We start from the raw sequence: 15575 nt of genomic DNA on the forward strand, positions 1-15575 counted from the left end.
AAATATTGTGCGGAAAAACGTAGAATCTCAAAGTCACGCTGACTCGCTTCATAAGTAAAGGATAGTAAACAAATTAAATAACTCGGGAGAGGGAGTTTCTGTGTCATGTAATCCAAGCTACACCCAAAATTGTTTTGTAACGAAGTAACTGAATGGGCATCTGTCTCACTGTAATAAATGAGTGTTTATACAGGTATGTGCAAACACTGATATCTGCGCTCAATAGAAAACAGAAGAAAGAAATGTTTTATTTAACGACGCGCTCAACACATTTTATTTACGGTTATATGGCGTCAGACATATGGTTAAGGACCACACATATATTGAGAGAGGGAACCCGCTGTCGCCACTTCATGGGCTACTCTTTTCGATTAGCAGCAAGGGATCTTTTATATGCGCCATCCCACAGACAGGGTAGTACATACCACGGCTTTTGATATACCAGCCATGGTACACTGGCTGGAACGAGAAATAGCCTAATGGGCCCACCGACGGGGATCGATCCCAGACCGACCGCGCATCGAGCGAGCGCTTTACCACTGGGCTACGTCCCGCCCGCGCTCAATAGAAAGAAAGAAAGAAATGTTTTATTTAACGACGCACTCAACACATTTTATTTATGGTTAAGGACCACACAGAGTTTGAGAGGAAACCCGCTGTCGCAACTACATGGGCTACTCTTTTCGATTAGCAGCAAGGGATCTTTTATTTGCGCTTCCCACAGGCAGGATAGCACAAACCATGGCCTTTGTTGAACCAGTTATGGATCACTGGTCGGTGCAAGTGGTTTACACCTACCCACTGAACCTTGTGGAGCACTCACGCAGGGTTTGGAGTCGGTATCTGGATTAAAAATCCCATGCCGTAATTTAGATTTTTTCAGACACGTGTCGTAGCCGATGATACGAGTGTTTACACACTAATGCTAGTTACTGGTACCAAATGCTGGAGTTCTTTAACCTTCCAGCAAGGACCATCAAAACTGAGATGAGAGACAATCTACCACAATGGCGCGACAATGGCGCGGCAAACTTTGAGGTATGTGAATGTCTACCAGTTTTTTATATGGGCAGCAGGGAGCCGAGTGACTATACCCAACCATTATGTGGTCTTTCCAAATTTCCCATATTCAGGACGATGCAGAAACACTATGATACAGTAGCCTTACTGACAAGTTGGGGGTCAACTGATGTATATGTGGATAAGATTTAATAAAATGATTGATTTTATTATGCATATGGTATACAACCGGCTCAAAAGGGGTAAACAGATTTGGGGAGAGTCATTCCCTAACAGACACAACTTCACTAATATAAAACCTGCGCAAGCAAGCACAATATTGTCATTTTTCACATCGTCTTTATGAGTCTTCATCGTTTGAGCTATTTTCATCATTGCATTGAGCATCGTCTTCCGATTCCAAGCTATCATCATCTTAACTCATCTGGCATTTCATGGGCCAGTTCGGTATTCTAGAAACTTGCGCTTTGTCTGGAAGCGCTGCACCGCCATATCAACTGGGCATGGGTCTTTCATTTCCACTCTTGCACCTATGGGATGTATGTTGGCCGTAACAGTTAACCATATTATGTGTAACCTGATGCTTGATGATCTTATTAAGTCTTATCCACATGTACATCTGTTGACCCCCAACTTATCAGTATCAGTAAGGCTACTGTATTATAGGGGTGACTATTGCGGTCAGTTTTACTGTTGCAGTAGTATTGTAATAGTGATAGTACCAGTGCAATAGTATTGTAAATTCTTAAATCGCTTGATAACAGTAATATAAATAGATATTTCGCAAAACTATTTACTTCAATCTTCTAATATACATGTATGTATGTATGTATGTATGTATGTATGTATGCATGTGTGTGTGTGTGTGTGTGCGTGTGTGTGTGTGTGTGTGTGTGTGAGTGTAAGTGCGTCTGTACGTATGTTTGTGTTTGTGTGTATGTCTGCGTTTGTACTCAGTTATTTGTATTAATATCACACGGTAATGAAATCATATTTAATAAATTTATAATATAAAGACTCCACATTGCTTGTTTTTTTTTTTAGAAATATCAAGTTATTATTAGACTATTTATTTATGGTTTCGAAGGTTTCTACAAAAAAAGAAAGATTTTTTTTATGGTTTCCAATGTTTGTGTAGAAAAATTAACTTGACCACGTGTTTTGACCTTAATTGCGATCACTGTGCAGTAAGGTCAGTACCCCATTGTATTAAGTTCAAGGGTCATGTGTATAACTGAGACACCATCACCAATCCAAAGTGTGGAAACACTGTCAAATATCTAATAACAGCATACCCAGAGAGCATATCTCCAAGCAACTATCTTAGTTTAGGATTCCATGCTACATCCAGTGATCTAGACCCATGGTTGGATCAAGGAGGATATATTTGTAAATGTGGTGGAAGGTGCAAGAACTGATCAGATGCAACTGTGGTATCGGTAAGTGTTCAGGTAGATGAACCTGTACGGAATACAACCTGCAATGTACAGAACTCTACAAGTGGTGATGGTTGATGCAATACACATGCCATTACAGACGAAGTAGATGCCTAATCAGGGGTCACAATGAAAAATAATAAATTTTATTCAGTTTTCAGATACATGTATGTAGGATATTTCTTTAGAAATTATTAAAAAGTGGCTAATTTACACAAAATTCAATTAGCCAGATACTAAATGGGTGAGCCCTGCTAATGTGTCATTGTGAATTACAGTTTACAATTGGTCTGTTCCTCTATTTCATTAGTTTAAAATTTAGAACATGAAAGTCATTAGTAATGCAATATTTTAATTATTTCACATAAAATGTATGTGGACTAGGAGGAAAAGTATTTGCCAAATGACAAAATTGGTGGCCATTTTTAAATCTCCATGTGGCTGCCATTTTTGAATTTTAACGTGGTTCCATGACTGTAGGATGGTTATAAAAATGTCACCCTTTAATTCATTGATCCTAAAAATTTACAGACAAAAATAATTGTGCTTCTGCCTAAACCGGAAGTTATGATATATGAAAAATACATTAAAATGGTGACCATTTTGAAGTTCAAGATGGCTGCCACGACTGGATGACTATAAAAATGTCATCAATAAATTCGTGGCTACATAAATGTACATATCGACAAAAAATACTGTGTCTCTATGTTAACCGAGAGTTGAAATAGATGGAAAAATATATTAAAATGGTGGCCATTTTGAATTTCAAGAATCACCCAGATCATCTTTGGCCGTGCCTATGTCTACGTGATGAAGCACCTCTTCTTTTGGACTGACCATCTACCACACTACAACTTCCATTAACTTATCCAGTCGTCGTAGACGCAACCTTCCGCAAATCTTTGCCTCCAAATAATATAAGGGCTTAGTCAGACTTTAAATTTGTTTGGCTCCCATTCAAAATTTTATGTGTTTTTTTTCTTCTTTTTTTTTGTAATTAGTCTGACGGACTTTATTTTTGGCAGCCCGTCAAATTGCCCAAACCACTTGATACCTTTTCGGCCGAGCAGTGAAAGTTTATTTTTGGATTTCACTCTATTTTTTTCTGTTCCAGGCATGAGTAGAATGATCAGTTTTCCATTTTTGGCTCTAAGTCTTTGTCCTATCTATTAAATTCATTCCAAATTCCGCCCAACTCCAACTCCACCTCCCCCTCCTGTCCCGTACTTAGAAGTTAATCCCGGGATGAGCGTGTTCAAAACCTCCTATCTACCATATGCAGTTAAGGTGATCTTAACGCTAAGATCGCTTCGTGGTACGGGTTCCAGGACAGACAGTCCAGATAGATGAGGTGTATGCCCAGAAAAGCGTGCTTGAACATTAATTAGCTTGAAGTACGAAAACAAGTACATATGAAATGAGACCGTTTTAAAAATGTATTTTCATCATTCTATCCTCAAAATTAGTTGTAATCCATGTAAAAAATACGCAGTGATGTCTTTGCAACCCTATTTAATTGTTTGGTAGTAATGCTAATATGAATAACTGTTGTTTTCCAGATTCGGGCATTTTTGTTTTAATTCGGGCAAAAGCTAGCCTTCCCCCGTACAAAAATGGGACCCCGTACGCTCCCCACCCCCCCGGACAAACTTCCGCCCGCCGACCCCCCCCGCCCCCCGCGCACTGTCGTAGGAACTTCAAGATGACCACCAGTATTGTCTCATATTTATATTTTGAGTATAACTTGCTTTATAATAAACCTACTTTTGTGTCTAGTCATAGATTTTAGGGGTTAAAAAATCCAATTTCTTGATTAATGTGAAATTGCATCACAAGAATTTCAAGATAGCCGTCCAGTATTACCTTAAATTATGTTCTAAATATAATGTGCTTAGCTATACATTTTGCATAATATTAGGTTTTGGGGGTTGTGGAACCCATTTAAAGCATCTACTAGGTTGGTCTGGGATTACATCTTAGGAAATTTAAGATGGCCGCCGCTATTGCTACCAGTGTACGTTTGTAATATAACTTGCTTCACAATAAACCAAGACTAATACTTTTTATGTCTTGTCATACCAGACAGCGATTCTTTCGTACAATTCTGAATAAAAAGCAGTGACCTCGCTTTCATCTACTCCTGTCATTCCATTCTCACACACCCATTTCCTGTTGCCGTGGTCCTAACTGGTCCTTGGTCAGTGATTTAAAAAAAAAAAAATCCCGCTGGCACTCCGACGAACATCCAGTATACAGGCAGAGTGTAACAGATGCTGACAGTTCATTTGGACGTCAAACATATGGTCATTCTGACAGTTCATTATTGTGAGAGACTAGGTTTCCGTTACAACCAATTATACATTGAATTTAAGATTCCAGTGGACATACAATTATTTCAAAATATATTACGTTTTCCATAGTTTGAATACAGCTGCCACGCCCTCTATATTACATTTCAAGGTCAAAATGACATCAAATTATATAAAAGACCCATAAAATTATTATGAATGACATCTCATTTATCATTCTATTTGTTAGTTCTCATTTTTGTCATTTTAAATATAATAAACAGCTGCCATCTTGGATTTAAAGATCAAGATGATCTCAACTTGCAAAAATAACCTCACCAATTGATTGTGCATCCTCTTTCCAGTGCAAACAGGCAATTCACTTTTACGATTTAACATAAATATTTCGAAAGTTCCAGCGATTTCCAATTATCACTGTTGTAGAGAACGGCCATCTTGGATTTCAGGTAGTACTAAACCAAATAACTTCCGGCTGGGTCAAAGTTCGAGGTGCACCCAACTTTTGATAGAGAAGTGGACACCACAAGTCCTGTGATTGGTTATAAATGTGAGTGTATTGGTTGTAAAAAAAATTAGTTTCATGTGGGCTAAAAATGTATGCAATTGTATTTCATCTAGTACCACTGTGTCAAGTAGCCTTGTGCTTGGAACATGTATGGGGTACCTGTAAAAAAAAGTACTCAAATTTTGTGCGGAACTAGGGTAGTCATAGACGCTACCCGTTATCTCAGAAATGAGCAGCTTGACACCCACTTTTTTGTGATTCACTTTAAGGGTGAGGGGTGGTAGTATTTATATCCATGGCGTCTGTGTCGATTGATACGTTGCATGTAGGAGTTTTAGCCACATATGTTACTATTGTCGTCTATGGGATTTGATTTGGTAGTATACACCCTTCAATGTCAAGATTACAAACCCACCGGAACATTATGTACGCTCTATGTAATGAAAATAAGACTCCATATTCATGATTCTAACTCACATATTAAGTGAGATATGGTGGTTTCCGATTTTCAGTATGCCCACCGACGGCCATGATAGATTTGGTCTTCTGTTATCGGGAACATTCGTGAGGTACATGAGGTCTAAATTCTTTCTAAAGGTTCCAAAGACTTAAAATCCACCCTCAAACTTTGGTCCCCGAAAAATGGCTATAGGGCAGCCAGATATGACCCCTCCATTTTGTAAACATTAGGGGCATCCAGAAACACAAAGGTTGTGGAATTGTAAGTAATGTTAGCCGTTTTAAACTGTCAAAAGCAGGTTTATACTATCTGAAAATAAGTTAGTCCTGTTCCACCTTGTAAAACGAAGGTCAACGTATCTAAAACAAACGAAGAAAAAGATAAGAGACGAAGGGAGAAAAAAATTACGGTACAGTGGCGATGAAAAATAAAGTGACAATGGTGTCGGCAAAAAGAGTGCCAAATCGTGTATTGGGTGTACATTTTAGCACGATTTGTCACCGCGGGGTCAAAAAACATTTCGGGGTGACAAATCGTGTATCGGCTGATTGTTATTTTGAGAGGAAACCCGCTGTCGCCACTACATGGGCTACTCTTTCCGATTAGCAGCAAGGGATCTTTTATTTGCGCTTCCCACAGGCAGGATAGCACAAACCATGGCCTTTGTTGAACCAGTTATGGATCACTGGTCGGTGCAAGTGGTTTACACCTACCCACTGAGCCTTGCGGAGCACTCAATCAGGGTTTGGAGTCGGTATCTGGATTACAAATCCCATGCCTCAACTGGTATCCGAACCCAGTACCTACCAGCCTGTAGACCGATGGCCTAACCACGACGCCACCGAGGCAGGTCCCACGGGCGTTCGGTTCCTGGTAAGCCTAGGTAGTTGCTAAACTGGCTTCTAACTCCAGTTTGTTGCCAAGTGTTATTCATAAAACCCTTCTAATGGTAGCAAGCTTCTAAGTTGTTTGCTAAGTCTAGAGTCGAGGGAGTATCTCTAACTCATTAGGAAGCTGTTAAGTCACTTGTTTGTGTTACGTCGTGCAGTCAAGATGGCACGTAGAAGGTTGCAGTTGCCGGAGTTACGACGAACAATGCGACGGGAACATATTTTCGGGGATCGTAAGAACCCTTTGGATGTGTGTTCCGACTCTGAAGTTATAAAACGCTATAGATTTTCGCGCATGGGAATAATGCGTATTACGGATATAGTTGCCGTGGACATTGAAAACGAAACAAGACGAAACTGCAACCTTCTGCCTCCATCAGCAAGTCCTCATAGCTTTGTAATACTATGCGTCTGAGACCTTTCATATCATTGTTGGAGATCCTCTACAGATCACAATCTACAGCTTGCAGATTGATCCACCGTGTATCCACTTCCCTAGCACAGAAAATAGATGACTTTGTGAAATTTCCTAAATAACGCCGAGGTTCAAAGAATTAAGGAAGGGTTTTTTTCCAAATAGCAGTTACCTGGTGTTATCGGGTGTGTAGATGACACACGTGTGGATTATTTCTCCACATGAACACGAGGTTGACTGTGCCAATAGAAAATGGTACTATTCAACCAATGTGCAGGTGGTGTGCGATGCAAATGGAAAATGGATAAACATAGTTGCCTGGTCAACTCACGACAGTCGCATGTTACGTTCGAGTACTATTTGGAATATAATGGAAAATGGACAAACATCTGGCTACATTTTAGGTGACAGTGGATATCCCTGCCGTAATTGGTTCATGGCACCTCTCCTACAACCCCATGGTGCTGCAGAACAACGTTATAATTCGTCACACAAACGTACTAGAGTTTTGGTGGAGCAAAGTGTTAGAAGATGCGAAAGACGCTTCCATGTTCTTCATTCTGAAAACAGAATGAGAAATCCCGAAAACACACGTAGAGTGATTGCAGCAACAGTGTGATTGGTGGATGAGGCAACAACTTCAAATGACTGCATCCGTTTCCTATGTACAAAGACCAGGGCCAGCATTAAACAAAGCAAACAACACGACGCATTTTCAAATGAAGTGTGCGTGAATATGTGGATGGCAATCACATAACCTAACCCGAGTACTCTGACTGTAGAGGTCTAAACGGACATTTGGACAGATATTCAGCCCTGGCTACAGTCAGTGACCAAGCTATGTAATTTTCTGGCAATCGCTGCCCACCACACGGTAGTCAAAGATTCCCGCTCTAACACCACAATAATCCTATGTTTGACGTCAAATACCTTTACATCGATCATTTTCGAATTACTTGATTTAAAACCCATTTGTTGGGGTGATAGTAGGTACATGTGTTTGTACAACTTTTATCATTTTGTTGTGGCCTATAACCGGAAGTACCATTACTCATATTGAAATCCAAATGTTACTTAGGAAATCTCACTCTGGGGCTAATCCAGGAAGGCCATACATTCCTTCTTTCTTAATTAGTGTGTTGGATGGGCATCGTTAACATGTGTAGTACTAACAATATGAGTGACCCTTCAATAGTGACTGATATTTTAGTGACTTATTTACACTTATTTTGATGCATTTCGCTTCAAAGAAAAATGTTCTGACACTATAAATGGCTTTTTTGTTGGTTTTCGGTTGTTGTTGTTTGTTTTTTTTTTTTTTTTTTTTTTGGGGGGGGGGGGTGTGTGTTTTTTTTTTTTACAATTTTCTCTTACATTACCTTTTTCACGTTGGCGCCAATGCTGTGTCATACTTTACACAACTGCAGTTAGTTTATTTGTATTACCAACATAATCCTAGTTCTTTATGTGTAATGACCAGCCATCCGTGTATTGTGATATCAGTTTCATTGTAAAGGGCGACATACCTTGTATATAGAAGGTATATCATACAACGATAGAAACATTCGGTCTATGGTGGTACAAAAAAAAAGGTAAGTGAAAATACAATTTTGCCTCGAATTAAACAGTTTGCTTGTCAATTCGAACCAGTTACCCAGAATACATACAGGTACAGGTGTTAACTATAACTATATGCCCCCTACTTTTCAGATATTTTGCTTTAAAATAGTGTAAAAGTGTGTAAATATAAAAGTGTGCCACCATTTGTGGCACCTTCCGACGCCACTGTGACACCACTTGCGCACATTGATTAATTAATCATCGGCTACTGGATGTCAAACATTTGTTAATTCTGACACGTAATCATCAGAGGAAACCCGCAACATTTTTCCCATTAGCAGCAAAGGATCGTTTATGCACTTTCCCACAGACAGCATATATATATATATATATATATATATATATATATATATATATATATATATATATATATATATATATATATAGTGAGAACCCAGTATATTTATAAGTAATACTGTTGTGAGTTACGTTTTTTTTTATAATTGTTAACTGGCGCTCACATAACTCCGGTATGAGACCATTGCCAACCGCCAACTTACGAAGTCTTTTATGTCCATTTTATTAAGTTTGGGCGAATGTCGATCCTTTTAAATGATGTAATTATTACTTGTGTACATTCCAAATTCATATTCCAATGATGTCATGTCGTGGCACGAAGTTTCTTGTCACTTCTGAGTGTTTAACAAATCATGTTTATATGTTCACACATTTGCAAATGGCGGTAATGGCCGAGTTGACCGTGACCTTCAAAAATTATATTTATTATACATCCGGGTCACAGCTGTCAAACATTTTAGCGGTAAATATAACTAAACTTTGGAAAACCAAAGTTTAAATTATTATTTTTGTAGGAACATGAATGAGATTAAAATTTACTGTATATGTTTATTTAGATAATTTATTGAGGTATTAGTTTACACCAGTAATAGGGAAGTCGGGTGTACTTTTAGCGTGACTAGCCTTACCCAGCCAAACAGGGGGCGGGTCTTAGTTCGCTGATTCAGCCGGCTGCGCTGATTCAGCACGCTGAATTCAAACGGCTGATTTTGGTTGTTTTAGACGTGAATACCCTCCCAGTGCGCTGATTCAGCACGCTGAATTTTTCGCTGATTATGAAAAGTTATAAAAAGGCAGCGTTTAACGCTGGCCGTCAGTCTGGCTTTACCCTTACATTAGGTGGGTTGGAACCCATTTTGTTTATTTTCTAAAATTGTGGGTTTTTAAATAAAGAGTTGGGATTAGACAGCCATTCTCACTAATAAGTAGTATCAATAAACATGATAATTATATTTGGCAATAATAATTAATTAGAAAGTTATTATTTAGATATAGGTTGATAGCCTTCAATCATAAATTGAGAGCCCAGAAGTGCTATGGTATCTACTGTGAAAAGTTAACATTGAGATAAAGTGTCTTGGACATAGTGATATTATTCTGAGATAGGAATATGTAGTCTGTTGAGTTAGAAGTACTGAAATAGAAGTTTAAGCGTAGTTTAATATTTTGCTGAAGTAGTGAAAAGTGAGATAGTTCACTCGGTGTATAAGAGAAGATAGAATAGAAGTAGTGAAGAGTGAGAAGTACTGAAATAGAAGTTTAAGTGTAGTTTAATATATTGCTGAAGTATTGAAAAGTGAGGTTGTTCACACTGTGTATAAGAGAAGATAGTGTAGAAGTAGTGAAGAGAAGTGAAATATAGTTGAAGTAGTTGTGGGTGATGTAGTGCCACCCTGTGTAGTTTATAGTGTTGAAGTAGTAGTGGAGGGTGATGTAGTGCCACCCTGTGTAGTTTATAGTGTTTAAGTAGTAACTGAGGGTGATGTAGTGCCACCCTGTGTAGTTATTATAGTGTCGAAGTGACAGAGTGATGTAGTGCCACTCTGAGTAGAGAAATATAGTACTGAAGTAGTAGGAAGTAGTGAGAGAGAGAGAGAGTATTAGAGATAGTGTAGTGAACTGTAGTATTAAAGATAAAGCAATATATTAAACTAGCACATCTGAAGTTAGAGTATAAGTAAATAGAAGTTTAGTTATAATGAAAATAGTTGTGTAGTTGCATAATGTAGTTTAATGATAAAATAGGTAACCTGAATACTACTTACTTTAATGAATACATATAGTTGAGACAATGTTAGTTTTTAGCAACATTTAATGATATTGGTCAATGTGTATGACCTGAAAGTGCTTGTTGATAGCAAATATACAAATAATATAGTGAAGTGCAAGAAGCATTTTATTGAGACTGTTGGAAAATTATTTACCCTTGTTGTTACATAATAAATGACTGAACTTTACAAATTTGTTGTGTCATCTTTGCCTTCTATAGTTATTTGGGAGTTTATTACCAGCCATTCACAAAACATTCAGACGCTCGGTCGTCACAATATATATATATATCTATCTATATATATCTGTATCTGTATATGTATATGTATATGTATATGTATATGTATATGTATATGTATATGTATATATATATATATATATATATATATATATATATATATATATATATATATGTGTATATGTGTATATGTGTGTATATATATATATAGATAAAAGCAACAATGACGTAATTAAATCAATCCCCTTCTACTACAGTAACGTCATAATATGTATGACGTCATATTTAGCAGTTATTTAGCAGATCCTTTCTGAAGATAACATTGAAACATGTAAAAGGATCATTATTTCTTTAAATTGTTTTTTAAAATACATATATACTGTACACTTGTTTTCTTTTATCATTTATATATATATATATATATATATATATATATATATATATATATATATATATATATATATATATATATATATATATATATATATATATATATATATATAAAATATGTTTTATAGGGAACAAGGTGCATTTTAAGAAGATCTAGACGAGCAACTGAAATTATGTTTACTCATAAAACTTTGATAGACAGTCGACAGGGCGGTCCTCTTTGTGCTTGCTTGTTTAAATACTTTTAGAAATCATTTGATAATGAGAAAAGGAATACTTCTAAAACTACTGCGAAATAATATAAGTGGCAAATAAAAAAGGTTTTAGAACTGAAGAAAGTATGTAGAAAAACAATAAATCAAAACTAGTCAACCTTGTAGAAAAAAAGAGCGAAGTTTCAAGCCTTATCCTATATATTGTTTTTATATTAATGATATACCTGAATATTTGGGTTATAACGACATGCTTACGCTAGCCATTAAAATTATCAACTGACATGCGTATGAAGATTATATTATCTTCTATTTTTGGCTAAGTTAATCAACAGTTACTGGCCTTCAGTCAAGCTTGGACACTTTTAATACGGAAGCTTTGTTTTGACCTTTTTACATGAATAATTATCTGATCGATTGTGTTAAAACATACAAATATTTAGGAATTATTTTTAATTCAAATGCACAAATGAAAGTCCCTACTCAAAATATACGGGCCAAAGCTAGGCAAGCTATATTCAATTTAAAAGCAAATTTTCTTAATTGTTAATACCTCCAAAACTTGGGCTCAAACTGATGAACCAAATTATAAAACCTATCTATTTATATGGCTCGGAAATTTGGGGACTATCGAACAAAAGACTGTGGATATTAAAAAAACAAAATTGTCAACTATATGTCTTTCCTGTGTATATTGATATTATAATTGTCTCACTAAATGTTCGGAGACACTTATCAATTTCAAATAATATAACACCCCCCCCCCCCCCCCCCCCCCCCCCCCCCTCGATGGTATTTTATTGTAGAGACGCTAGAATGCTTTAACCTAGTTTGTCCTAGATATTTTACTCCCTGTTGTAAATTTATAGCTACGGGTAAATGACACAGTCATGTTACTTCTACATGGTTACTAATGTAGGTCTACGTAGAGTATTTTATTTAATCACTTTCTGTCTGACCATGGACAGATACAGATGTTGTGACAAAATACGAGAACGACTTAATTTCATGCAAACTATAATATTAAGTTTGAGCGTGACGTAAATAATTATTTTTCTTACACACCCGTTGGCGAGAACATCATTCGTTATTTTTGATAACACATACTAGGTTACACATGTACGTGTGCTAACAATTTAAAGACATACGACCAGGTGCCAATTTCACAAAACGTAAGTTTACGTCTGCGACTAGCAGTTATCCGGTCAAGCGTTTACATGTGTTTGGCATCTATTTCCACAGAAAATGACACGCTTCAAACTTTATTTGTTGTTCTTCTAACAGTAATAAGAACTGTTGTTTATTCGTAGATTTACATTTACGTGCAAAACTATGCTTACGATGTTTTGTGAAATTGGACCCTGGTCACCAATGCCATACATCCAATGAAAAAACAGCACGATCGAAATCGATTATACTGTGACGTATAGTTTGCCTGACAATTATTTATTTGTGACGCGTAAGTGCAATAATAATAATAATAACTTTTAGTCGAAAAAGATGTTAAAATTTGCTTAAAACCTGTTTTTTGAGGATATGACTGTAAGAAATATAATACTATATTCGTGTCCGTTAGATACCATTTTATCTTACAACTCGTTATTTAGAAACGTATCAAATTCGCTTTCGCTCGTTAGATACATTTAAAAATAACTAGTGAGATAAATAGTATCTAACGGCCACTCATGTATTCCCAATGTCTACTCTAGAATGCTTACATGTATATGACGTATTTGCCTTCGGAGTATTATTAGCACAGGAGGGTAACACGATTTGCTTCACTTCATGACTTGTGGGGGAAATATATGGCAAATTGTACCTCCTAAGGATACTTTTGACCGGTGGGCCCCGTTCGTGGAGAGGTGTTCTACACGTGTTACAGGATACGAAACAAAAGTATTCGACCATCATTTTATATCACAAGGGCCTATATAATTAACCTAAAATAACGCACGTGTGGGAAGAGTGGTGTGTGTGTGTGCGTGTGTGTGTGTGTGTGTGTGTGTGTGTGTGTAGATCCAAAGCTCAGTAAAATAGGTCTTCTTTCGCTAGAGAAAATATTTCTTCTGAAGTTAAAAGGGAGCTTTTATTTATTTATTTATTTATTTATTTTGGGGGGTATAGTTATAACTATATGTTGAAGTTTCCACTTTTATTTGATCTAGTGTATGACAAAACCTCAAACTGTTAGTAAAAACAATTTACTAAAGCTGTTTTTATTTACATATTGAACTTATTCAACCACGGCGGCTTTACCTACAACCATTCAACCAACAGCAGGTAACAAGACGGGAGCAGGTCAACTCTCCCCAGCTGTTGGTAAACTCGCCTCAGCTGTAGGTCAACTCGCCCCAGCTGTTGGTCAATTCGCCCCAGCTGTTGGTAAGCTCGCCCCAGCTGTTGGTCAACTCGCCCAGCTGTTGGTAAACTCGCCCCACACCCTTTAGTCAACACATATCATTACCGTTTTATTAATTATATATACCAATATTTTAAGCAATAATGTGCATTAAATAGTGTTGCATATGCATACCAATCCAGTCTAAAAACTTTGCCTGATTATTCCTTTAAGGAAATAAGGGACAAACTCACAAACGTCGTTAAAATAGGCTTGACAATTAATTCATTGTAATAGATTATTGTTTGCTTGATGCGCGGTCGGTTTGGGATCGATCCCCGTCGGTGGGCCTATTGGGCTATTTCTCTTTCCAGCCAGTGTACTACGATTGGTATATCAAAGGCCGTAGTATGTGCTCTTCTGTCTGTGGGATGGTGCATATAAAAGGTGTAGCGGGTGTCCTCTCTAAGATTACCAAATGTTTGACATCCAATAGCCGATGATTAATAAATTAATGTGCTCTAGTGGTGTCGTTAAACAAAATAAACTTCAGAAGAAGCTGTTTTAGCACACGCCTGTCATGGGTGCAAGTGTCGACTTTCGCCAGCTTCTCCGCCCAGACAGGAAAAGGTTTGGGGTGGGGGGGGGGGGGGGGGTGGGAGAGGAAGTTTTCTAACTAGCAAGCAAGTTGAAATAATATATAAGGTCTGCGCGACCATCCCAGTTTAGTGAATGCTAATAGGAAAGAGAAGCACCTGAATAGGCTGGGTTTCCTATCTTATCTGTGTGAACTTTAATTATATGTTTGACGCCACAAAAAAAGAAAAGAAAAAAGAAGAAGAAGTGTTGAGTGCATGATTAAATTAATCATTTCTTTTTTCCTTCCTACAACAGATGTATCTTCTACAATTCCTGCTAAAGAACAAATCTCTTCTCAAGTTAAAAGGGAACATTTATTTGTTTATTTATTTATTTATTTTGGGGGGTATAGTTATAAATATATATTGAAGTTTGCACTTTGGTCAAGTGAATGACAAAATTTCAAACTGTTAGTATAAACAATCTATCAAAGCTGTTTTGTTTTTAGAGATTCAACTTATTCAATCGCCGCAGATTTGCCTACAACAACCATCCAACCAACAACAGGTAAAACTCGCAACTCGCTGAAAAGAAAAGAGAAGCACCTGGATTGGCGGCAGTATGTTTCCTATCTTACCTGAGTGGACTTTAATTATATGTACGACGCCACTTACAACCGTAAATTACAACAAAGGTGTTGAGTGCATGGTTAAATTAAACATTTCGTGTTTCCTTCATATAACTGAAGTATCTTCTACAACTCCCTCGACGCCGTCTTCAACAACAACCATGTCACCACCAGCAGATAATCAGATCCCACACTGACGACCTATCTCATTGTAATCTCACACCACTTTTACTTTGTGGTCGGAATCTGTAAGGTGACCATTGGGCCACTCTGAACTCTAAACGATAGTGCATTGCCCCTTCTCCTAGGAGCGGGACCTAGCTCGGTCGGTACGACCCTCTCCTAAATGGTTGGTTGCGCCGTAGGATCGAGTTACCTCAATGGACCCATCCTCTGATTAAGTTTCCCCCCATCCCAAATCAGTGCCCCATGACTGGTATATCAAAGGCTGTGGTATGTGCTGACCTG

The sequence above is a fragment of the Gigantopelta aegis genome, chromosome 10 (genome assembly GCF_016097555.1).
Source record: "Gigantopelta aegis isolate Gae_Host chromosome 10, Gae_host_genome, whole genome shotgun sequence".
In the NCBI taxonomy this organism is placed as follows: Eukaryota; Metazoa; Mollusca; class Gastropoda; order Neomphalida; family Peltospiridae; genus Gigantopelta; species Gigantopelta aegis.